The 23,381-nt window shown below is 38.6% G+C and overlaps 1 long non-coding RNA gene across 1 annotated transcript; it reads left to right on the top strand.

Moving 5' to 3' along the window:
- The first annotated feature begins 815 nt into the window (after window positions 1-815).
- Window positions 816-19,575, top strand: LOC118238491. The gene is made up of 3 exons (XR_004770599.1): window positions 816-943; window positions 3,720-3,838; window positions 19,514-19,575. It is a non-coding gene; the product is annotated as an uncharacterized LOC118238491 (long non-coding RNA).
- Window positions 19,576-23,381: the final 3,806 nt, after the last annotated feature.

Below are 23,381 nucleotides of genomic sequence, written 5' to 3'. Positions count from 1 at the left end.
ATGTGATAAACAACACAGGCTGTGGGATCTGATAATGACCCTAGAAGATATTCATGGCATACTTCCCCCATCAGTGTCCACTCCTTCTCCAGTGACTCTTCAAGCTCAGAAGTCTCAGTGAATATGTTTTATTCTCAGGGGAGTATGTAGACACCCGATCATTCCCCTGCCTGTGATGTCTCCATTCTACAATACATGATGTCCCCGCATGGCATATCAACCTCACTAAAACGTGCTGGATCTAGACCCTGGTGAAAGCGCTCACCATTCCCCTGGGGTTACCTAACTGTAGCCTTCACCCAATGCTTTCTGCAGTTTGGCCAAATTTACCTTTTAACTCTACTGAGAAATTCTAAGATACACAGACTAGAACTGCTTTACTTTTGATAACATTTTGCTCTTTATTGTCCATATCAGATCCATTCCACTCTTTAAGAGCTGTAGCATGTTACTGTTTCAAGATACCTCATTTTTATTTTTGTAACAAAAATAAGCCCATTATTTTAGATGCCTCTAGCACAATTTGATTGTTTGCATAGTGTTTAACATGAAAAAATCTTTCTTTCTCCCACTCTCTGATGAGAGAATCTTTACTGTACAATTTTTTTAAGGTATGAGAAATGTTTTATAATATCTCATGCTACACAGACAGGGTCTTTGCACATCAGTACTGACTGAGTACTGGTTTCTGAAGACAGCCTCTCAATCAGAAAACCCCGTGTTCTGACATGATTCATTCATTTTGAGTAAGTGTGCTGAAGAATGTTCATTTTTTTAGATCAGGAATTAAAAGGGTATCCTTCTTCTTGTGATGCAGGTGGATCCCGATATTGTTCTTTATGCCTCTGTTTCCATCAGAAAGCACAGCTTCTCAAGGAGGGAAGTGAACAGCGGGAATCAGACGGTGTCCTGGCCTGCAGCCAGCATGTGGCTGATCACCAAGGTACCTAGGAGCATCTGCTCTACCCAAATGATTGCTCCTTCTTTGCTGCCATGTTGTGCTGCTCCAGAACCTGGGCCCTCTTGCATATAAGCATACAAGTGGAAGCATGTTAAATTGTGGACTATTAAGAACATATTTTCTACTCTTGGTATTGTCTAATGCAAAAGATTTATGTTGATTGCCAACAGGCATTCAGTTTACTTTTAGACATTAAACCAAACACGGAGCTTATATGAACCCTACAGACTGATCTTTTTCTGAGACAGGTATCTTAGTCTTCATTATTGATCTTTACCAGCTCATCATCATTGGGCCTAATAGATCAACACCTTATTATGACTTTTTATACAGTGTTATCAAGGACAATTTTAAAAGATTTTCAGTATAAAAGGTGAATAGTTTATATGTCTGTGTAGAAAATCTTAATTTTTCTTTATTAATTTATAATTAGTTCTGACATATATGAGGAAATATAATTGCCTCCTACCCTCTTACTTTTAAAATACAACTTGCAAATACAAACTTTATCTGGGAAAAGATGGCACATCTTGTGTTTGTCCTTTTATTTTCCTTTGCCATCATTCACATCAGGATGCTCTACTGCTGTCTAAACATTTCGGGTCATGTGAAGCCATCCAGTTAAATTTGGTGACACTTATCTGTTGTGGTGGGGAAGGACATTGAAACCATTTCTCACATAAAACTCTGAATTACCCTTGGTTTTTCTATGATTCTCTGATAGACAAAAAGCAAGCTCAGAGAAATTAAGATTCTAAGGTACTAAGAGATAATGCTCATTTCAGATAGTAAAGTAGAACTGTGTTGGATGAGATGTACCTAATGTCTATATCCAACCTTATGACTCTATTAACCATTAGTTCCTTTTACCTTGTTTTCACTATTAGCTTTTTATTCCTGTTAGTGTTAGAATAGACCCAAGAAAGCAGCAAGTGGGGGAGGATTTTATGTTAGTTCCTGGCTTTACAGGTTCCAGTCTGTGGTCAGCTGGCCCCATATAGCCTAAGACAAGGCAGAGTATTGTGGTGAAAGGGCATGGAAGAAAGACAACTGCTGACCCCATTGCAGTCATGAAACAGAGAGACAAGAAGGGACCAGGCACAACACACACCCTTCAAAGGCAATTCTTGGGGAATGGCTTCTCCACCCAGGTTGTGTCTCCCAATGTCACATTAAACTATTGATACACAAATGGATTTCTCCATGGATTAGATCCGAATCTTTTGATCCAGTCACCCTTCAGTGATTGGATCCACAAGTGGGGATCAGGCCTTTCACATGAGCCCTTTGAAGGACATTTCACATCAAAATCATAGCATTTACACAGTTTAAGAAACCAAGGTTAGTACCAACAAGGGGAGGATTGTTGGTCTGTCTGACTTAATTTAGCTTTTTTTTTCTGTATTACAAGACCATGCTTTATATCTGATCGGTCTGTGAACATGCTAGGAGTGTCTTACTCCTATGCTACTACTGAATAGTTGGGTGACTGCAGACTAATCATACATGGCATCTACATAAGAAGTTAGAACTTCTTATCCTAAATGAAATGGATTAGACACTATGGAAGGCCCTTTTCTAAATCTCATCTTCTGTAATTTCATGGTATTTATTTCTAGAATCTCACTATACTATACAACTTGTCTTTTCTAACATTTCCTTAAAGTAATTGAAATGTTCTCTCAAAGAGTGCAGTTTTCCTGGCATTCCTTGTGTGGCCCAGAGGAAGTTATTTGGGTACCATGAGACATTGTTTCTTTAACTATAAAATGGAGTTAGTCATGCCTTCCTTGCAAAGTTACAGCACAGTAGAAATTAGATATCTGGTGTTGGAGCATAACATCTGATATAAAGAATGCTCACCAATGTCTTTCTTCCTCTCTGTAAGCCTTTCCCTTTTCTGTACATACAGACATATTTACACATGCAAGGTTTGCAAGTACTTACCACCATCCAAACTGTTTAGATATGTTTCCTAGGTCACCATGTATTTCCCTTTTACACAACAAAAAACCTGAAAAGCAAAAGTTATATGCTATAAAGGCAACAACAAAAAAAATCAATGTACATGGTAACTTTCCTTTCCCCCCTTTAACAATAAATCCCTTCTGTGATATAATACAGAATTTTGCATGCCATAAATCCCTAGTGGGTATGTATAAATCTCTCTGTGGCTGCGACTCATTTAAAATGAGCTAAGTAGGAAAATTATTATTGAATAGCCACTTACACAATATTCTCAATTAATTTCCTTGACAGAGAATGCTCGCATTTAAGACAAAGAGGTCATGGACCACTACCACTGTACAGTTTTAACCGGTGCTATTAAGACCCAGAGTAAAACTTTAAATTGATATGAAGGTTGAGGATTTGTTTCAATCTTCTCAGTTCACTGCACGTGTTTGTCTGTGCATACAGATTTCAAGTAAGCTCTGTAGTTATAACTCTAGGAAGTGACACGTGATGGACCTCAAGCCACTACACTGTGAAATATGCACAGAAAAAAAGGACAAATGAAGATATCAAGGTCTGTTTTATTTTGCGCTCAGCTGTAAAATGCCACCCTTGTAGGACAGAGGCTCACTGCTTCTGAGCAGGGCTCACTGACTGCTAAGTTGTGGGTAGTATTTCACTTTGAGCCACTGTTAATATCCAGGCTTATCCAGGCATAATGACCTCACTACTTGTGACACATTGTTGAATTTTCTGGTTCTGTTAACTTATTTAGACCTTTTTCTCCCTTCCCTTTCATTGGAAGACTGGGATGATCTTGAACAGAGCGATAACTCAGGGATGCCTGGCTATTGGCCATCCAGTCAGAGTTGAGACCACCCAGGGAACATCACTAGAAGGATATAAATTACTGCTACGGAAAAGGTAATGCTTATGAGTGATCTAGCTCAAACAACAAACTCTGACTTTGCAGATTCTGAGCAGGCATATTGAGATGCTTTGCGGCTTGGATAGATGAGGCATTTACACTTCATGTTAACATTGCTATTTTAATCTAGAAGAATCTTCTTGAATATCTATGTTACTTAGTTTTAGGAGTATGCTAAAAAGAGAAATGTTGACTTCAAATGTATCTATGAAGTCAACAAGCTCTGTAAGCTTTACTCTGTCAGATCCAGGATTCATTGTTTTATGTCAATTTTTATTACAAATAAGAAAAATTAAATTAATATGTGTGCTTTTAACCTTTTCTCCATTTTTTTGAACATGGAACACTGTAAAATTATGGAGATGAAACAATGGCTGACTTGGAACAAACCAGAAGTAGTCTCTGTCTATCATATTCTCTTCTTACAGAAGATATGGCTGGAAATTTTGTTTGTTTATTTTTCAAGACAGGATTTCTCTGTGTAGCTTTGTAGACCAGGCTGGCCTCTAACTCACAGAGATTCATTTGCCTACCTCTGTCTCCTGAGTGCTGGGATTAAGGGAGTGTGCCACCACTGCCTAGCTTGGTTGGAAATTTTTTAAGAATAAAAGTTTAAAAGTTTTTAGATAAAAATAAAACACTGAGGAAGAAAGTTGATTTACATCTAATCACCCAGAAGTATTTCTTCCAAGACCCTTCCTTCCTGTGTTCCTTTATTTCTCCCTCCCTCCCTCCCTCCTCCCTCCCTCCCTCCCTCCCTTCTTCCTTCCTTTCTTTTAAGACAAGAGCTCTCTATCATCCAGCCCTGGCTGTCCTGGAACTCACTATGTAGACCAGGTTGGCCTCAGACTCACAAAGCTCTTCCTGCCTATGCCTCCTGAGTACTGGGATGAAAATGTACTGTTTTCAAAGCACTCATCACATTTGATTTAACTTAATATTGACAAGAACAAGCCTTGTTGTAATTTTTTAGTACATAGAGAGCTATGATTTAGATAGTTTGGTGCAATAAAGATGTGCATAGAGATGAAGCCAGAATACTTAAGGATCAGGGGGGCTGATCCAGATGTGGTTGCAGAAGGGAAAATATAACATGAAAAGCAGTCTGTCTAGCAGACATAAAGTACCACACAGGGATTAAAAGTACAGTCTACAGAGTCAAGTTTCTAGGTGTAAACCCTGGATGTACAGCTCACTCTCACAGCAACCATGTACTTCTGCACCAGATACCATTCTGATTTCTCAAAGTTGCATGGTTACATTTAAAACCTCATGTTAGTCGCAAAGTAATTATCATGATTATATGAGATTATTATATTATATGAGATTATATGAGATTGAGAGACCAATCACTTGTTCAGGGTCATACCTATTAGGTGGCTGTACAGAAAACAAAATCAAGCAGTCAGTCTCTAATCCAAAAATGGACTCTTAGTCATGACACTACACTGTGTAATAGGAAACAGTCAAATCAAACAATTGATGGCGAGTGTCTAGTATAGTAACAGAACACCTTTGACGCTAAGGAGGAAAAAAAGGCATGCAGGAGAAAGAGACATAAATGTTTTTAAAAATACATTCTTATCTTGAAGTTTCTGTAATTGTGTCTTCTTAAGCAAATCACTTTTCTCACTTAGATTTTACAGTTATGCCTATTACTGCAATTAGGCTTGATTTATCCATTTAAATGCCATCTCTGCACTCCCAGTGCTGGGAGTACAAGTGTACATCATGGTGCCTGACTTTTTATGTTGGTGCTAGTGATCAAACTTGAATCCTCATCGTTGCATTGGAATCACTTTACTGACTGAGGCATCTTAGTAGCTTCTTGAAGATATTCTCTTTTTATTCTTTGAAAATTCATAGTTGTATACAATGCATCTTAGTCATACCTTTCCCCCCACTCCTTCCCTCGAATTCCACTTGGTCCTCTTCCCCAATGTATTTCCCTTCTAGCTTGTCCTAGTTTTTTAATAACCCACTTAGCCCAGTCAGTGCTGTCTATATATACATGTCTGTAGGTTAACTAGGACATGGACAATCTGCTAGTGGTCACCCCTCAAAGAAAAGTGACTCTCATGTAGTTACCATTGACTGTCAACTTCTCTTTAAGTAGGGGTGGGATCTCCATGCTGAGATTTGTAACCAGCTTGGTCTTGTGCAGGTCTTATGTAAGTATCCACAGATACTATGAGTTCATGTTTGTAACAGTCATGTTATATCCAGAGGACATCCTTTCAGAGTACTCTGCCCTGCCCTCCGACTTTTAAGTTCTTTCTGCTGCCTCTTCTACCACATTCCTTGAGCACTAGCAGGTATATGTTTATAGAGATGTCCCAGCTGTGGCTGAACATACACAGTTACTTATTCTTAGCACTTTGAACACTTATGGATCTCTGCATTAACCACTACCCATTACAAGAAGAGTCATCTCTCCCCAAAGTTGAGAACTGCACAAATATATGGGCAAAACCACAGATATTTAGAAAGCAGTTTGACAACATGATTTCTTAGCAAAGCATCATTAAAGAACTTTTGCCTTTCACCTATAACCTATAGCCAGGGTTTTTGACCATGTTTACATCACAAGGCATGAATTTCCTCTAGTAGAGCAGACCTTTCGTGGTTGATTACCCATACAGTCTTGCCACTAGTACAGCAGTGGGTACATCTTTCCTGGTAGGTCATATTTGTAGCATTTAAGATCCAGTGTTAGGTAAGACCATTGATGTCTTTTCTCTCCCAGTTACCTGCACAACACCTTTCAGCAGTATGAAAATTACCCAGGAGGAAAAGAGTTTCCTGATTAGAGGATATTGATTTCTCTGTCTGCATCCAGAGTGGTGTTTCCTGAAGACATTCCTTTTTAAGGGAACTGCATAGTAATCAGAATAGTCTACATTCTACCAAAAAACAACAACAACAAAAAACAAATCTCAACAACTTCAACAACTTCAAGATTTCAAATAAGATAAAATATATTCTTTGACCATATAGAGTTAAATTATAAATCAGTAGTAGAAGGGCCAGCATTTTGCTCTGTGGTAGAGTGTATAGATTCAATCCCCAGCAAACATTGAAAGATGAAAAAAGAACTCAAATGGAGAAAGTTTTCTGTGATACCTCCAAATACTTAGACATGAAGTAATGCATTTCTAAATACCCCATGCATCAAATGAGGTATTAAATGTCAATTAGCAAATATATTGAACTTAATGAAAATAAAACACAAAGATTGGCCCACAATGAAGTGCTATTGTGACTCTAGTAGCATGTCTGATATTCATAAGACTGAGTTAGAATATTAACAAGTACAGCTCTCATTACTCTTAGCTCTATTTACTCTTGGCTAAATTGTGAGCTAGTTTAAACTTTTACAGAATGCAAACACTTTTCTGTTCCATGGCCTGGCTATCCTACTCTGAGGAATTTATCCAAAGAAAATGAAAAGTATGTGTTCCTACAAAGCCTTGTACATGGATGTTGACAACAGTTTTGCTCCAAAAGATGGCAAAGCTAGAAATAACCTAAAGGTCCATCGACACAGGGAAAATAAGCAAATTATCATTTCCAAACAGTGATGTCTGTCAATAAAAGGGAATCATTTCTTGGTAATGCAACACTAGGAGTAGAATCTTAAAGGAATTTTGCTAACAGAAAGTAAAAACAAAATGTCCATACTACTTGACTTCATTCACATGCAATTGAAATAAATTCTCAAGAATCTAAAATGGCAAAATGCAGGTCACATGCTGACTAGAGATGAGAAAGTGAAGAGACCAGAGAGTAAAATTTTAAAAGACTCACAGGGGCTGAAGAGATGATTGCTTTCCCAGAAGATCTGGATTCAATTCCCAGCACCCACATGGCCCAATTGTCTATAACTTCAGTTCTAGAGGATCTGATGCTCTCTTCCATCCTCTGTGGGCACTACATGCCCATGGTGCATGAAAAAATATAATAAAAATAACAGTAATAAAAAGTTTCAAAGATGCACCAGAAAGCTTTAAGAGTGATTTCTGTGGAGGGGGTTGAGCAATACAGAAATGTTTGTTATTATGACTTAGATGCTGCTTTCAAAGTATATACATATTTCAAAGTTTCATGTTTTATTCTTTAAATATATACCTGCCAATTGTACAACTGACCTATGATAAATAGAATAAATAAAGCTGCTTGAAGCTCCAAATAAAGCCTCTTTAAAAGACTAAAACATAAACTAAAAAATAAACAAAAATTGAAAATAAGTAGAGATAACTGAGTTATTGTTATGTTGAAGAGAGAAGGAGAAAGAAAGGGGAAAGAAAGAAGAGAGAGAAGACAGAGGGAGAGAGAAAAGAAGGAGAAAGAGAGAGGATAGAGACATAGACGCACACACACACACAGGAGAGGAGAGAGAGAGGAGAGAGAGAGAGGAGAGAGAGAGAGAGAGAGAGAGAGAGAGAGAGAGAGAGAGAGAGAGAGAGAGAGATCTGACTGGCATCCATAGTTCAAACAGCAGGTGCTTGGGAGTGTCCTGTTTGCTTGTCTTGCTCACAATGCCCAGGGTTCTCCTTGGCCACAGTGGATGCTGACAGCAGAGCATCATCTGTTCAGTGGTCTGACCTGAGCCTATCCAGATCTCCTATCTATTGTGGTCAGGATAGTAAGACAGTGGTGGTGAAATTCAATGTCCTGAAAGCAGAGATAGATGTCAGTTTAAAACATGCAGCAAGTTTGGGGAGGTGGAGGCAGAGGATCAGAAATTCAAAGTCCTCCAGAATAGAGTTGAGTTGAATTTGAGGTCAGGCTGGCTCAGTGGTTCTCAACCTTCCTAATGCTGTGGCCTGTAACACAGTTCCTCATGTTGTGGTGGCCCCCATAAGATTATTTCTGTGCTGTTTCATAACTGTAATTCTGCTACTATTATGAACCATAATGTAAACATCTGATATGCAGGATATCTGATATGCTACCCCTGTGAAAGGGTCATTCAACTCCTAAAGGGATCACAACTTATAGGTTGAGAACCACTGGTCCATGATATATGAGATTCTGTCACTGAAGTAAAATGCATAAGTTTAACTTTGAAAATGTCTATTTACAAGAGGTGATTTCATCATCTAGAAGAGAATGAAGAACAAGCAGGAGGGAAAGTGGGATGAGAGAGGAGTAGTTGGGAGAAAGGTGGTTTCTTCTGCACAAAGGAGTCTCATTTGTCATTGTGTTGATTCAGCTTGGAAGTTAGGTGAGGGGCAAGGGAACAATCCATTTCAAAGTAGAATCAGAATAGCAGAACATTTAGAAAACTTCAAGTTGTTTTTAATTTTTTAAAAATAACAGTAGGCCCAAGATGTTATTTCTGGATATATATACTTTCAAATACATCTTTGTCCAAGCATCTAATGTACTTATATGACTTATTTTTGAGGTGCTCACAACTCACATTCCATTATGAATAACAATAAATATCATGTAACAACCACTTCCAGAGATGATTTTTTTCTTCTGCTGCTATGTAGTCTAATATGATTTCAACAAAGGCTAGGAATCAAGATGTAGCCTTTTGTAAGCTAAAAATAATAGAACTAGCATTTAGAGTAGCAGCCTGACAACTCACAAAGAATATTGTAAACATATCATGCCTCATTAGTGCAGCTATGTCTCATTTGCTGTCAGTCATCCTATTCATATTCACAATAGCAGGCCTGCACTTATTGTTTTCTTTTAATATACTCTTTCTGTTCTGTGTATCTGACCACCAGTGGATGAAAGGCAAATCAACAATGACATTACCAAGCAACCTATACAACCTTAAAGTCATGAAAAGATGCTTAATTCCAAAAGTCATTTGGAACACCTTACAGATTAATGGAGCCAAAGATGCTTTTCAGACTCCCACTAAAAATCAAGGCTACTTCCTTTTTTAGGATATATCAGAAAGATATTTTCACATTAAAATATCTTTCTAGATTTTCTTGAAAATATCAGTGGCATCAGATTTAGATTTTTTTCATTACACCAGCCAGGCTCTATCTGAGCCTTCTCGATTACACATAGATACTTCAGTTTGCTGTATTCTCAGTCATTTCCTAAAGTGGTGTCCTCCCACTAGCTTCAGCCTGTTCCTGTTCCATGCATTTCTAGTACCTGTCTAGGTCTTAAAGGCTTTTGAATTCACAGCCCTTGTTCACAGAGTCAAGGGATTATTGGGAATGTTGAAATGAAGGGTGTCGGTTGTGTATTTTGGTCTGTGGTCTTCTGAGTCAGAGTAAACAGGCTACATTCTCCACTTGCAGGTTTAAAGGATCTATAAAGAGGACTTCAGACTCTCATAGGACACTTTATCCAATATGATAACAATCTTTATTGTTTTCCTTACTTTGGCATTAACTCTTTTAGTTGTAGCTATATGCATGCATCTACTTTTAAAAAAATTACTTAAGACTTGCTGTATTTGGAGTGATGAATGGCCAATATTAACAAGACAGGATAACACACACTGGCTTAAGGACATCTCTGAACACAGCCAGGAGTATAGCTGTGTAAATATAGACTGTGGCATCAAGCTTACCAGTAACTGTCATAAAGCCAGTAATAGATAGAAAATATGTGACTTCATAGCATGTGGATTGCTAGATTGTTTCACTACATTAGCACTGGAGGGGAAACTGCTGTTCATTGTTCTCTGTCTGGATTTTGCATTTGTTCTAGGTAGCACAGGGAGACACCAGAGTCATTTGTGGCTGGAAAAATGGATTTGTGACAAGGAAGCATGGTAATAGTCCTCTTTATTGTCAATTAGGAAATGGTGAAACTTTCTCCTGAACTGTGGCCATGGGCTGCCTACTTTCTTGCCTTCTTGTCTCTACTATCTAATAAGTAGACTATTTCAGCAGATGTACAAATGGCTGAAAGACTGATACATATATATACATATATATATGTATATATATACATATATATCAGTCTTTCAGCCTGATATATTTATATATATGTATATATGTATATATATTCAAAATTAAAGCCATAATTTATTCCAGGCAAAACTTTAAATTGTATAGGTTTTGATAGTTAGCATTGAAATATTAATTATTGATCACAGATGAAGTACTTTGGAAATTCATAAATTCTATTGATGTTAAATATGTTCACAATAATTCATGCAACAGGAAGGATGGCCTATAGCAATAAACTTGCACTTAGCTCTGACTCATAAACATGATCTAAAATTGATTGCAGTATAGCATATTCCCACAAAGCAATACAGCAACCACTATTTTAAATTGAATTTAAATGTTTTATTTTTAAAAATAATTCATGCATGAGAGTTGTATTTATACCATTTCCTCTCTCTCCCCCACTTCAACTTCTCCTCTGCTTTCAAATTTATGAACTCTTCTATAACTATTGTTGGTACACGCATACATACATATATTCACACACATATATATACATACATGCACGCATATATCCACAAACACATACATACATACATATGTCCACACACAAATGCATGTACATATCCATACACACATACATACACATATACACATACATACAGACATATATACACATGTATATATACACAGACACATACATGCATATATCTATACATACATACATACATACATACATCCACACATATACATGCATATATCTGTACACACATACATACATATACCCATACACATACAACCTACAGAGTCTACTTAGGGTTGCTCATATGTACACATGATTAGTACTGACCACTTGGGGTTGGATAACTTCCCAGGGAACTCATCCCTGAAAAAAACTGATTCTTCCTCTCTCAGCAGCCATTGATTGCCTATAGCTCTAATTGGGGGAAGTGGGGTGGGTAATACAGAGGGAGAAGGAGGACGGAGAGATAAACAGTTTAAAGATGTTTGAAAACAGCCATAGGGAGGTATATCATCTTATAATCTTACTTAAAAACACATACAATATAAGTGTGTGCATATATACCTTTTTGAAATGGTTATTCTAGTCAGGAGGTGGTGGCCCACACCTTTAATCCCATCACTTGGGAGGCAGAGGCAGGTCAGTCTCTGAGTTCCAGGCCAGTTTGGTCTACAGAGCAAGTTACAGAACAGCCAGAGCTACACACAGAAACCTTGTCTCAAAAGACCAAATATAAATAAACAAATAAATAAAAGTAAAATGGTTAATTTAACAGTATAGGCATTCAGTGAATCATACAATTTTGTGGTCTGGTTAGTTTCTGTGTGTGATTTTCTTATTTGCAAAGTTTGTTTTCTAAAAATAAGTTTAAAATAAAAATAAAGAAAAAATTCTAACTTCTAAATTGATAACCTTTAACCAACAATATTGATTTTTTAAAAATTTTTCATATTTAGTTGTTAAAATATGAGCATTGTCAGTATTGGAGAAAAACTTCCAGCATGAAACTATTTGGTGAGCATTTTAACATAATTTTATTAAAATATTTGTACATGTACTGATGTGTGTTAGGTCACTGAGATTATATCCAGATTATAAGCAATAATGCTACAATGTGAATGACTAGTATTACAGGCTTCTAATTGATCTGAGACAGCTCTGTGCTGGAGGTCAGGCACTGAAGTCTAGGACCATTGCACACTTCCTTGCTGTCATTCTGGCCAGCCTATGTTACCTTTCTGCATCTCACTTTATTGTCTACAAAGGAAGGTGAGGGGAGGGTAGCTTCTCTTCAGTTCTTGTCACATTTTCTCTCTGTGTACTGTCTATAGGATGTACTATTGTTATCAAAGTGATAATTTTAGTTTTGGCCCTAATAAATAAGCCTCAAGTAAGACAGCTTCTTATTTGCTTTACTAACCTCTATGAATTATTATACAAGGAACTCTAGAACAACAGGGCCCCTCAGCCTCCATCACCCAGAACAACAGTGCCTCCCAGCCTCCATTAGCCACCGGAGGCTAAGCTAAGCAACAGTTAAGTTGGCTTAATGCTTGAAACTGGATTTCTTGTTCAGGGAGAATTCGCCTTGAAAATTAGTTCACTACCATTTTTATGTAAGAGTTAAAATGCTTTATGTTTTCTCATATCTGTGCTCCATCTTACCCATTTAATTTCATTTTGTAGGGCTGGGATGCAGCTTAGTCTGGTAGAACACTTGTTTAGCATGAATGAAGATCCCTAGCTCAGCCCCCAGCACCTCAGTAACTAAGAAAGGAAAATAAGTCATTCTCTTTAATAGGGTCACGTTCCTTGTGTTCAGTCTCTCTGACCACCACTCTGGCTGTGGTTACCACCCCATTCTGCCTTTATGTCTTTGTATAGGAAAGTAAACAATTTCTTTACTGTATAAACATCCATTCTGATATGGGGGGATTCTTTTTACCCAGTCAGTTTCCCAATATTCCACAGACATCAGCTGGTTGTGCAGTCATGCAGTTCAGTTTGCACACTGACCTGGCGTTGTTGTAGTTAATGTTGGCTTCCGCAGGGTAAGGCCCCAGTACCAACTTCAGAGGTCAGGAGTACAGATCCAGTAACCATGAAATTGGCTTCCAGATCTAATAGAAGCACTTAAAGGGTTTTTTTCTTTTAGATAAAGGAAACACAAAGGCAGCAGGTGCTCATAGGCACACAGAACAATGGCTAGAAGGGTCCTGGGTCCAGGAGCTCCTACTTTGTGGAGCCCTACAGAAAAACCTCCAGGCACATGCTCACAACCCACAAAAAGTGCAGTTTTGAATGGAGATATGATTGATTGGTAACATAATTTCCAGTATTTTCCTTCTTTTCCCAGAAGTTGGGGGTAAAGAGAAAATTCTAAGCCTCCATCATGACCAACTGTCATGCTGGAAACCCAGCAAGCCCTGAATCATTAGAACCAAAGCTGCTCTGAAACCCAGGAGGTTCCAAGACGTTTAAGGAATTCTGCATTCAAGGCATGAAGCAAAAGCAATGGATTTCTTATTATTTCACAGTGATAAATAACATGTCTTCCTTCCTCACTTCTGACATCATTCCAGTTCAGTGTTTCCAAAGTCTGATCCAGAGACTAAAGTGGAAAATTACCAATATGGAGCCAAGTAGAAATATAAGGGTATTTAATAGGGAAAAGCCTTACTTACAGAGAGACCTACCCAGCCGGCGTGGCAGCAGTCTGTATGCAAGCCAAAAGGGGAAAAAAACTGAAAGCGAAACCTAGCCAACTCAAACTCTATGCCACCATGACCACGCCCTCACAGGCGTGGTCAGGCAGACCTGTAGCCAGCCCCTAAGAAGGTGTGGCTACAAGTTCCCCTACAATTCCCCTTTTAGTATAAAAGGGGTTTAAAACTTAACAGTGTAAAGTATCCAAAATTAACAATCATAAAAGTGAAATATAAGAAGATACAACAATCTGCTTATGTCACATCCTATCTATTTTAACTAAACCCTAAAGTCATCTGAAAGAGGTGTCCAAGCCTGAACACATCCTTCCAATTCCAACCATAAACAATAGGAAGCTATCCCTAACTAGGTATATACACTATCCTAAGTGACAACAATGGGGAAAGGGGGTGTAGCATCCTCCAAGTTACTTCTTGCTGAAATGGGATGATGATATCCTTGTGGGGTCCTGTAGGAAGAAAATGTTAGTATAGTAAAAGTCTTGAATGGATTGTATCCAGTTCATGTTAGATGGGATTCGCTTGATTGAAGACCTCGATTGAAATCCTCAACTTGATTGAAGTCAGTACCTGAACCTCTGGCTGGAGTGCAGTTGAAATGGAGCAAGTTGGATCCAGTGCAGTCGAGGAGGCGTGGCCCATTTTCTTTCCAGGGTGTCCAGGAATTGCTGTCAGGCAGGTCTTCATTGGCTGTGTGGGACTCAAACATAAACAGTTAGCAGAGAAATGTTTGCTTGTGTATGCTGGGGAATGCAACTATGAAAGCATAACAATTATGAGAGGGTGTACACCTTGAGAGAAAGATCCAAGAAAAGACAAAGGCAGTCCCCAAATTCTTCTTTTATTTTGTATTACATAAATTGGCTTCTTGATACAATACAGAAACACTAAAGTTTAGTTAAATACTGTGCTTGGTTTTAGGGGAGGAAAGCCAAATCCACCTCTAAATCCAGCATTGGTTTAACTGAATAGGGACTAGGAAATAAAGAGAAAGTTCTCTGAGAGACAGCTGTAAAGTTTACGATATAGCATGTTCCTTTTGTTTGATGGTTATAGCTACCTTTTCTTCTTAAGTATCTACTCAGGCAGTGTTCTTTGCCTTCTGGAGATGAGTTTTCCTGTGAAGATAAAAGCAAAACACTTCCCTTTTCTTTGGGAGGTTTCTATTTAGTTTATAAGATATACCTTAGTAGAATACCTGTCATTTCTCCTCTTGAGTGGTTTTTCCATTTTCCACTAGAATCTTGATCAACTTCGATGGTATCCAAAGTTTTTCTTCCCTTGTGGAAACCAATTCAAAACCCCTACCCCAATGTAACACATGTCCTGGTTTCCATACAGAGGTTAGTACATCTTTGAAGTATACCGGCTGATTCAGTTCAGCAGTTTTCTCCATAGTCCAGTGTCTTTCTGTAGCTGTTTGTCCTTTCTCATTGGCATTAAGAAAGTTTAATGTTAATAAAGCATTATGCAACCTATGTTTGGGGAGTTTAGTCTTCCAAGCTTGTTTGTTAGGCATCTCCTTAAGTGTTCTATTAGATCTCTCAACCACTGCTTGTCCTGTAGGATTGTGTGGTATACCGGTGACATGCTTTATGTTATAATATTTGAAAAATTGTTCCAATTTTGTGGAGACATATGCTGGAGCATTGTCACTTTTATTTGTATAGGTATACCCATAACTGCCATCACTCTAGCAGGTGTTTAATAACAGAATCAGCCTTTTCAGAGTTAAGAGCAGTAGCCCATTGGAACCCTGAGAATGTGTCTATAGTATGATGTACATATTTTACATTTCCAAACTCTGCAAAGTGAAAGACATCCATCTGCCAAACCTCATTACTCTGAATGCCCTTAGAATTACAACCTGCTGGCAATGGAGTTTGATTATAAAAGGAACAAGTAGGACAGTTTCTCACTATCTCTTTGGCTTGTTGCCAAGTGATAGAGAAGTCCTTTTTCAAAACTTTGCTATTTGCATGATATTTCTTATGAAATTCAGAGGCTTTTAGCACACTTCCAATTAATAAACGATCAATCTCATCATTGCCTTGAGCCAGTGGGCCTAGTAGACCTGTATGGGATCTGATATGTGTAATGTATATAGGATTACTTCTGTTTCTGATAGTTTCCTGTAATTGTAAAAACAATGAGGTTAATTCTGTATTATCAGGAAGAAATTCTGCAGTCTCAATGTGTAACACGGCTCTCTCTGCATATTGGGAATCAGTAACTATATTAAGAGGTTCTGTATAATCCATAAGTACCATGAGAATTGCATATAATTCTGCCTTCTGTACAGATGTATATGGACTTTGAACTACTTTACTTACCTCACCTGATTTATAATCTGTCTTACCTGATTTGTTGGCATCAGTGTAGAAGGTAAGAACTCCAGAAATGGGAGTTTGTCTTACAATATGTAAAAGAATCCAGACTGTGTTTTTTATGAATTTAATTCTGTCAGTTTCGGGATAGTTGTTGCTAATTGTTCCCAAAAAGTCAGTAAGAGCTATTTGCCAATATTCATTATCCTTCCACAAGGAGGAAATTTCCTCATTAGTTAAAGGTACTATAATTACTGCTGGATCTTTTCCAGTCAGTTGATGAAGTCTTAATTTTCCCTTTAAAATCAAATCAGAAATCTTTTCTATATATGTCTTTAACTTTTTGTTCTGCTTATGTGGCAGGAATATGCATTCCAATATAGTGTCTTCTCTCTGCATCAGTATTCCTGAAGGGTATTCTCTGGATGGCAAGATAACCAGAATACAGTCTAAATTAAGGTTTATCCGATCTACATGTGCATCCAATATTCTGCTTTCTACCCATTGTAACTCTTTTTCTGCCTCAGCAGATAATATTCTAGGACTGTTTAGGTCCTTATCACCTTTAAGGGCCATTTTTAAATGCTTTAAGTCATGTCCTTCTACACCAATAATTGTCTGTAATTGAGAAATTTCCCCTAATAATTTCTGAAGAGAATTAAGAGTTTGATAACGATCTCTCCTAATTTGTACCTTTTGAGGACTGATTCTTTGTAAGCCTATCTTGTAACCTAAATAGTTAATAGAATCTCCTCTTTTTATCTTTTCTGGGGCAATCTGTAATCCCCAACGAGGCAGAACTTCCTTCAACATTTCAAACATACGTTCCAAAGTTTCTTTATTGCAATCTGATATAAGAATGTCATCCATAGAAACAGGAAGCATCCCTCTTTTCCCCTCCACTCCTGCTCCAGCGGCACAATGTGATCCAACAGCAAGGAAGGATGCCAATAAGGCGTCCAATAAGATAAGTCTTATAAAATACATAGGTTTATGATAGTTAAGACTGAGCTAATAGATGAGAAATCCTAGTTATTGGCCAAGCAATTTTGAACCTAATACAAGTTTCTGTGTATTCATTTGGGCCCTAACTCAGGATGGTGGCTGGTGTAAAGCTCACACGTGGTGGTGGAGCTCAGGCGGCTTCTGACAGAAAGATTTATCATAACAAGAGACCACATTCGTCTAGATTTCCCTGAATTCTTTGCATTACAATGGCATGAAGTCCATGTGGATGCAGCATTCTGGGATTCAGATTCAGGACCTTCAGCATCAAGCCTCTGAGAACAGGGCCTGGAAATACACATTGCTAACAAGCACTCATTGCAGTCTAGCCTTCTGCTCTCTGTGTGAGGAGGACTCATGCACTAAACTGATTTTGCTTGAGAATGAACTTAAGAACACAGTAAAAATCCAGATGCTTTATATTATCAACCTTTGATGGCTCTGTCAAAACTCAGAGGCAGTAGGAAAAGTCCTGTTTAACATCCTGTTACACTTAATTGAATTCATTTTGTCGTGCGGTTGTAAAGTTTCCTGATATTAATGAATACATGATTAGTTAATTAGGCACGATTAGCTTCATTACACTTCAGGTTTTTTCTTGTTCAGATTTAGTTCAGACTACATGATGTGCCTTAACAAAATTCTGAAACCATCTCAGAAGAGCTGCCTGAGGTTCCTGTTCTTTTCATGATATTGCTTTCTACCCCATCATCGTCATCCTCAAGCACAGCTAAGCTGTTCTCCTTTCCTCGAAGGAAGGACCATTTTGTGGGGAGGTGTAGAAATTTCTACATTTTTGATTCTCCTTCTTCCTTCTCTCTCTCCCTCCCTCCCTCCTTCATTTCCTTCTGTGAGGGTCCCCCTTTTCCTCTCTGCCTGTTTGCCACCAGTCCATTAGGACAAGGGGCAGAAGCCAGAACAGAGAGCTTTGTGATCCTGTGAGCATGACAGAGATAGTTGGCTGTGAGATAACTTCAGTGAATCAGCTCAACTTTATTCCAGAGTATAGCGAATATATTTGGGAATGGTTGCTGGGGAATCACCTAATTTGCAGTAAACAGCACACTCCTGTCATAAGGCTCCTAGTACAAGTCTTGGTTATTATGTATGGAAGCACAGTCCCATAGTAATGTTTCTAGCACACTGTCTAATTACCATCTGGGCAGCAGGGGGGAAAGCTTCTGCAGGGAACTGGGTCCAGGGTCATACTAGAGATAAGTACAGCAACTGAGCCTAGAGACAGTCTCCAATTAAAGTCAGGTAGAGAGTAGGGTGCCTTCCACCAAAGGCAGGGAGTTGTCCATGTTGCTGAGCTCAGAGAGAGCTTCCAGGTTGTGGTAGACTGCAATCTCCAACCAGCAGGACCTCTCACCTCTCACTCTTCCTTCCTTCCTTCCTTCCTTCCTTCCTTCCTTCCTTCCTTCCTTCCTTCCTTCCTCCCTCCCTCCCTCCCTCCCTCCTTCTCTTCCTCCCTCCTTTCCTTCCTTCCTTGTTTCCTTTTAATTTAGTTCTTATGCAAGCAATATTCCTGCCCCAGGAATTATAGACATGGGTCATAGTGCCGGCCTCTATAATACTTTGCTGACTATATTTAATCTCTAAAACTCCTATTGTCCATGTTGCTGTTGGAAATACACATATTTCAACCACACACACCCCAGTGCTGGGTACCACAGTGCTGCAGCAGTAGAGTGAAGCAAGCAGTTCTCTTGCCAGATTATATGAAAAAGCGACCATTTCATTTAAAACCCAAAAGTATTTCTTTTTTTAATTTTAATTAGAAAGAAGAATATTTTACATGTCAATCTCAGGTCCCTCTCTCTCCCCTCCGTCCCTGACCCCCTCAACTAACACCCTACCTATCCCATATCCTTTCTGCTCCCAGGGAGGGTGAGACCTTCCATAGGGGGTCTTCAAAGTCTGTCATATTCTTTGGGATAGGGCCTAGGCCAACCCCCTTGTGTCTAGGCTCAGGGAGTATCCCTCCATGTGGGATGGGCTCCCAAAGTCCATTCCTATGATAGGGATAAGTACTGATCCACTACAAAGGGCCCCATAGATTTCCAAAGTCTTCTCACTGACACCCACATTCAGGGCATCTGGATCAGTCCCATGCTGGTTTCCCAGGTATCAGTCTGGAGACCAAGAGCTCTCCCTTGTTCAGGTGTGTGGAGCAAAAGCAACAGTCTATAAATTCTATTTTCATTTGCAGACATGAAGAAGATGAGTCTCAGAAATGGATATTTGGAACAGATGGCTGTATTTATTCTAAGGTAAGGACTGGATAGGACACACCATTTATTCCTAAGAAAAGTTGTTAGATTCATGTAAAATAAACTGTTTTAGAGAGAGATTCTGTATCTGCACAAATGATAATGCTTTCTGCTTTGAAATTGAAATTTTAGCTTAATTTAACTCAATGGTTGCCCTGGAATTTTATTTAATTTTAAAAATCATTGTTTTTCAAAGTATAAATTAATTTTTCATAACTCATTGACTCCATACTCAGAGTTTGTTTCTTTACACTTTAAAATAAGATTAGTTCAGTACCTTCTTGATTTTTGGACTAACAAATGTGTTGCTCTCTTTAGTATTAGAGTTTTACCCTCAAGTTCTGTTGGGCAACCAAGTGTGATTGTGAGAGCCTCTGTTGTTTGAGGGTCTCTGGCAACCCCTGGCCAACAAATTGGAGGGAGAAACACCCTACACCTGTGACTCGGCTGTTTGACTGTCCAGGGTTTCTAGGAGCATTATCCCCTATGTGGGAGAATTCCAGTGAAACTACTTTCAAATATATGGCTTGGGACTGGAAATATGGCTTAGCATTTAAGAGCATGTGCCACTCCTGCAGAGGACCCAGGTTCATGCCCCAGAACCCTTATGAAGGACACCTTTAACTCCAGCTCCAGGTAGACCCAAAGCCTCTGCAATTCAAGGACACCAACACTTGTGTGCATGCACTGTCTCACAGACACACACACAGACACAGACACACACACACAGACACACACACATACACATACACACACAGAGACACACACACATAGACACACAAATACACACACTGACATACACACACAGACACACACACACAGACACACATGTATACACACACACACACACACACACACAGAGAGAGAGAGAGAGAGAGAGAGAGAGAGAGAGAGAGAGAGAGAGAGAGAGAAATAAAATTAAAGAATACATTATTTTAGGACACTTATAGGTTTCCACATGGTTTTTAAAAACATCCTTAACATTATTTAGTGTTTCCTGGATTGCTAAGGATGCTGAATACTTTTAAAAATACCTCTTAGTAGGTCTCACTTTCCATACTGACAGATGTGGAACAGAACCAAATTTCAGATCCACCTTCATCTTTTCTCCCCCATCTGTGATTTGTAAGTGAAGTATCTCCTTCACTTACATGTACCAAAGACTTGAACCTGAGTCTGTGGACCATTGAGAAGTGATTGGAGCATTAAGGCTGTAACCAAATGAACTGATTAATCCACTGATGAATAAAATTGAACCAACCAATAGGCTGTGGCAGAAATGTGACAGGCGGGGGTTAGGGCTGGGTATGCCATTTTTCTCTTCAAGGTGTGCATGGTGCTGGCCTTTGCCTCATTCCACTCTCACTCCTCTCTGGCTGTCACGAAGTGAACAGCTTTGCTCTATTATGCCCTTCAGCCATAATGGCTTGCCTCACCACAGGCCCAGAGACATGGAACCTCATGCACTGAAACCATGAGCCTAAATAAATTCTTATTCTTCCTCCAGGCTGTTTCCAATGTTGTCCCTGTGATGAAAGTTTTTCTAATACTGTTTAAGTACCTCCCTGCCCCTATCCAGTGTGTAGCTTCTGTCCTTACCATGTTTATATCTGGTTCTCTTAGGAGCAAATCCCTGCAAGCAGGTGATCCATGCTTTCCTTCTTAAAACACAAGTTAGTCTTAAGTAGGTTTGGATTCTAAACTTCATTCACAAATACAATCACTGATTTTTCTATAATTATTATAAATTCACAGAGAAAAACTTTATTAGTGAAGCATTTCAGGCTTTGAGACATTTGAAAATTCAACTAGCTTCACATTTAGTCATATCCAAATTATTTTCATGTATTTAAAGATAAAATGGAGGATAATTTGGTAATTATTTGCAGCTGTGCTCATGCCATTTAGTTTTTTTAAGGATGGAATTGCTATTATAGGATACTATAAATGTATCTTGGATCCAACACTTATTAGCTGTGTGGCCTTAGGCAAATCACCTAACCTTTCTGAGCTTCACATTTGTCATCTGCAAAGTAGAGATATTTATGCTAACATTGTAAGCATTTGGCACAGATCCTGGTTTAGAACAGGTAATTGGTAATTTGCAGCTAATAATGATAATAACAGGAAAATTTAAATACATTTACTGCATTTTACTGTGTTGTTTTAACTTGGATAACTGTTTTCTTTTTATGTCAACTATTTCTTTACTCACTTGCAAAAAGTAATAAAATCATGTTTTGTCATATTTGACCACAGCTAAATTAAATATTTAAATTTGAATGCTCACATAGAAGAAAATGTACATTGAAGCATCTAACTCAGTGTAGTGATAAGTATGCAATTTTGGAAACATAGAAATAAAGACATAATCTGTTTAAGAGAAGACTGCTTTGGGACAAGTGTGAAATTAAGAACTCCTAAGCTAATAATAGCGTAAGCAAAAATTAAATAAGGAATCTGGGTATGGTAGCTAATGCATTTAATACCAGTAAAGAGGCAGACAGGTGGATCTCTGTAAATTCAAGAGCAGTATAGTCTACTTGGAGAGTTCCAGGGCAGCTCAGGCTACATAGAGAGATGCCATCTCAACAAAATAAAACACAAAAGGTAAATAGTAAATAAGGAAATATGAAAAATTCTTTGTAACATCAGCATCAAAGAGTGAGATAATATAATACTGTATAGTAAGGCTAGCATTTCAACAGGAAAGTTTAAACCTGTTGATAGAAAAAAAGGTCAAAGGACATGCAAACAAAGCACATCAAAGAAAAATTAAAAGAGACAAGCCAAACAAAGCATGTGGTCTCATTAAGGAGTCAACAACTGTCAGACAGTGAGATAGTACATTCCTCCCATGAGAGAAATAGTAAGCCTGGGACTCTCAAGTCTGATGAAGGTATTGGGGCACATACATGCTCACCTCTGATTAGCATTAGTTTTTTTACTGTGTGTAGTAACTTGCTTCCAAAGCACAGAAACTTCAACAGCAAACACTCATAGTTTCATGGGTTGGGAATCCAAAGTGGCTTCACTATAGTTATCATCATCAGCAGCAGCAGCAGCAGCAGCAGTATATATTGCCTGCATGTATGTCTATGCAGTTCAGATGTGTCTAGTGTCTAGGGGAGCCAAAAGAGGGTGTTGGAACTGGCATTATAGGTGGTTGTGAGCCACCTTGTAGGTGCTGAGAATCAAACCTGGGTCCTTGGGAAGCACAGCCAGTGTTCTTATTCATTGAGCCATCTCTCCAGCCCCTCACTGGGTAGTTTTAACTCAGAGTTTCTCATGAGAATGGGGCCAATAGGTCAACCAAGAGCTTCAGACGTCTGTGGCTGAATCAAGATGGGAAGTCAGCATCTGAGCGTGTTCATACCTGCTGTTGCCCAGAGGTGTTAGTCCATCACAGTGTGACCACCCCCTGGAGTGCCATTCATAATGTGAGCTGTTGGAACAAGAAAAGAAGAAACAAGGGGAAAATAGCAGCTTTAGTGTCTCTGATAAGGTCATTTACACTTCTGCCAAATTCTTTAGGTTACATAGACCTATACTGGCAAAAACAAGGAAAGGGACTATACAAAAGTATGAATACAAATGGTATATTATTTCACTCAGCTGGTAGAGCATGAGACTCTTAATCTCAGGGTATAAGTTCGTGCCCCATGTTGGGCTCCATTTGGTAATGATAACTCTTTTCATCAGTTGTCAGCTTCCACTGCCATGCTAGGGCCCCCAAACAACACACAGAGTCTTACATTATTTACAATGCTGCTGGCCAATGACTAGGATTTCCTATTTGCTAGCTCT

Source organism: Cricetulus griseus, chromosome 6, assembly GCF_003668045.3.
Source record: "Cricetulus griseus strain 17A/GY chromosome 6, alternate assembly CriGri-PICRH-1.0, whole genome shotgun sequence".
NCBI classification, from domain to species: Eukaryota; Metazoa; Chordata; class Mammalia; order Rodentia; family Cricetidae; genus Cricetulus; species Cricetulus griseus.
The sequence above is the reverse complement of the archived record's forward strand: the minus strand, read 5'-3'. Positions and strand labels throughout refer to the sequence as shown.